The 4,027-nt window shown below is 43.6% G+C and overlaps 1 pseudogene; it reads right to left on the reverse strand.

Moving 5' to 3' along the window:
* Positions 1-211: 211 nt before the first annotated feature.
* Positions 212-4,027, reverse strand: part of LOC100957926 — a 46,500-nt pseudogene continuing 42,684 nt past the window's right edge.

The following is a 4,027-nucleotide window of genomic DNA, read 5'->3' on the forward strand; positions in this document are numbered from 1 at the left end:
TGCGGTTCCACTATCAGAGTCTATTCTTTCCTCTGTCCCCCCCATTCAGCTCACCAACCAAGTTTTGATGTCCCCTATTGCTTAGGCCTCTGAAGTCAGCCCCTTTAAATCATAGCCCTCTCCTTAAATACAAAGCATAAGGAGAGCTAGAGGGTCCTTCCTGCCAGGAGGATAAACAGGGGTCAGCCAGTTTTGGGGTCCCCCTTCAGTCCTAGACCAGGCAGTAAATGTGGTGGGCCCTGTGTTCACTGGTGGAGACCTTAAAGACATAAGTGGTACACGGCAGAAATTCCTGGGTGTCTCTGTCTGTCACCACCTGGAGGATGGCGAAGTTTTCAAGGATGCTGTTCATCATGTATCACTCAGCCAGCTGCCACAACTTGTGCAGGAAATTCACCAGGTACTCTCAGAGGGGTGAGCTCAACAGGCAGTACACAAATCTCCATCCTCCACCTGGGCCCACTCTGTCTCTACCTTCTCCACCACCTGCTTGCCAAAGGAGCAGACCTTGGAGAAGCACTTGAGGGTCATGTGCCCCAGGCTCTCATACTGGCTGCTCATCTGTCAAAGCCACCACTGTTACTGCTGCTGCCACTGCTAGCCCTGGCCTCCTCACCACTTGGGCCTCAGTTCAGGTCTGCCCAGAACTTGACCAGGAAAAAGATGTTGGGGAAGCCATGATCTTCAGTTCTTGTAGACCACCCTTTTCTCAGGGAATTTGTAATTGATCTGCTGGACATCCACACTCTTGAGTAGGGGGACTCCAGGGCAATGCTGGGTGATGTGTACAAACAGGTGACTTTGATATGAATCAGGTCCATTTGGCAGTTCCACACAGGCCAAGAACTCTACTAGCTACAACCACACAGTGCCCAGGGCCCAAGCCTGCTGTGCTGGGGGTAATGGGGCAGTTAGAGGCAGGGGTGAGAGGGGTTAAGTGGACCCATACCCTGGTCAATAGATAGGGGAGTCAATGACAAGGAAATGGCTTCACATATGAAACTTTGCAGAGGGGTCTACGGCCCCTGAGAAAAACTGGAAAAGCTCAGAGACCTGAGGACCAGCAGGACCCAGTTTGGTGAGCTGGGCCGAGGACATGGTAGCCATGGTTTGGAAAGCCTTTTTCTTGGAAACCTGGTCCTTTAGCTTGGACTAGATTTTCCTTGATTTCCTTCAAGTTAAAACCTAGATGAGACTAGAGACCTGGTTGCAAGTTCAGACCTTCTCCATTCTCAGCTTGACGTAACAGGTAATCATTTCATTCTGACCATACATTTTGCCTTCACAGGACAAGATGATTTTCTGACAGCCATAGAGCAGGTAGATGGCCAGTGCCTCCTGGAAGCTCTGCTCAATGTCTGGGCTCCAAACACTCTCTGCATCTGGGTCCACATTCCTTCCAGCTCCCTGGCTGCCTCTGGCACTCTCCTCACTGACTTCCTTAATGCCTGTCCAGCCATGGCCATTATCCACAGGTGACCCCAACCCAGGGTTCCCAATCTTGGCCTCCCAGACTGTGGCTGGGGAGCCATCACCTTAGATATTTATCTTTCCTTCATGCTAGGAACTTTTGAAATATCTTCTAGCTATTTGTAAATGTATAACAGATTAATGTTACTATAGCCATCATTAACTTTTAAGTTCCTCATTCACATCAGTTATAAGTCATTCAGATAAATCTGAACATGTTTTCATTACCTGGCTTTCTTTTTCTAAGCTATTTTTAAAATAATTTCTATTATATCTTATACAGAGATCATGCCCTCATTTAACTCCACTATTTCTGTTGTGTTTTTATTTATTATTATTATTATATTTTTGAGAGAGAGAGAGTTTCACTTTTTTCCACTTGGTAGAATGCCATGGCATCATAGCTCACAGCAACCTCCAATTCCTGGGCTTGGGCAATTCTCTTGCCTCAGCCTCCCAAGTACCTGGGACTACAGGCACCCACCACAACACCTGGCTATTTGTTGTGTTTTCATAATAATCTCCCTCATTTTGACTGTCTTACTCAATGTTTATATTTATCTTGCCCTTCCTCAATGAATTCTTTCCCTTCATCCCCCTCTTCCTCTCCATATTTCTTGAGTTGTTATTTTTGGTTGCTTTATAATACTTTCCTTCCATAATGGTAAGCTTAAGCTTTGTCCCACTAGCTTTCTTAATTCTCAATGCTAAACACTTCTCTGTCTTGTCACTATATGGTTTCTCTTATGATTATGAGGACTTTTTCTTTGTTGTTAGATCTTTCTCATCATTATGAGAATCAGGAGGATGGTGTGTGAAAAAAAGATCACATTGTAATCCATAATTGCATTAATGTACACAGTTAGGATTTAAGACAAAATAAATAAATATCCTTAAAAAAAGGTTTTATGAAGACAACTTACCTCTGTATGACAAAGGTTGACAAAGGCCATTTGAGGACCTGGAATAAATGGCTGGACTTCAGTGTAGGTGGAAAAATGGTCTTCAACCATTTCTTCTTCTTGACAAACAGAATGTGTGTCCTGAATCAAGGTTGCTTCTGCTATAGTAAAAACAAGGTAAAGAATACATAAAAATATTTGTAAGTCAGAATCAATAAATAACACAAGAAGAGGCAGTCTTCAAATAGCTTACAGTTTTCCTTGGATATCTGAGAAGCATTCTGTAGACTTTTTAAATTTGGGTTAGAAACCCAAAAGGAAAAGGAAAAGGAAGCAAAAGGAAACCAGAAAAAAGAAGAGGTTGCAATCCTATTTTCAGATATAAGCTGTTTTAAAGGAACTAAAATTAAGAAAGACAAAGACGGGAGAGAGGGAAGGAAGGAGGTGGTGAGGGGTCATGGTGTTTGGCCCACCTCTTGGGGAAAAACACATGTATAAGAGGCACTGTCCCTGACAAATGTGATTAGTGTAACTTGGTTATCTGTACCCTCAATGAATCCCCAACAATTAAAAAAAAGAAAAAGAAAAAAAGAAAGACAAAGATGGACACTTTATACTGGTCAAAGGAACAATACAACACGAAGACATTTCAATTTCAAATATTTATGCACCCAACTTAAATGCTCCCAGATTTGTGAAACAGACCATGAAGGGTCTGAGCAATATGACATCTCTGTAACACCGTAATAGCTGAGGATATTAACGTCCCTCTGACAGAACTGGGCAGATCCTCTAAATAGAAACTAACAAAGATACAAAGGACTTAAATATGACCCTAGAACAAAAGGGGTTAATAGGCATATACAGAACACAACATCTCAATGCTAAAGAATGTACATTTTTCTCAGCCCATCGTACATAATCCAAAATTGACCACATCCTATGATACAAATCAAACCTCAGCCAAAATTAAAAGAATAGAAATTATACCTTATACTTTCTCAGATCACAAGGCAATAAAGGTGGAACTCAACTCCAATGAAAATGCACATCTCCGCACACAAATATGGAAATTAAACAACTTTAAGCTGCATGAGAGTTGGGTTCAAGAAAAGATAAAAGAGGAAATTGTTAAATTCCTCAAACATAACAACAATGAAGGAACAAGTTCCCCAAACCTGTGGGATACAGTGAAAGCACTCCTAAGAGGGAAATGTATCACATTAATTGCCACATTCAAAAAACAAAAAGGGAAAATGGCCGACTGGTAGCTACCCTGGTCAGAGGCTCCTGAGCAAAGGAAGAAAAACTGGTTGGAATCAGAATCTATGAAGCCAAAGACGGGGAGCTGAGCCCAGAAAGAAGTTCGGCAAGCTATAAATCCAAGGAAGATCATCTAAGAACATAAAATACAGGTAAAAAGCGGGCCCCAGAACTGCTTACTAGAGCCGCCCCTCCCCCCGGGTGGCGGGCGGCTGCAGAGAAGCCCCCTGCACCGGGCAGCCACAGAAATACTTGCTAGAGCTTAGCATACCCCCGCCAGTGGCGGCGGACAAGTCCCCCACTCTGGGAGGACCCAGAACTGCTTGCTAGAGCTGCGCACCCCATGGGCAGCAGAGAAGAACCCCGCCCCAGGGCTCTGGGCAGGTCCAGAA

Source organism: Otolemur garnettii, unplaced genomic scaffold (genome assembly GCF_000181295.1).
Source record: "Otolemur garnettii isolate 467f Iridium unplaced genomic scaffold, OtoGar3 scaffold00326, whole genome shotgun sequence".
Taxonomy (NCBI): Eukaryota; Metazoa; Chordata; class Mammalia; order Primates; family Galagidae; genus Otolemur; species Otolemur garnettii.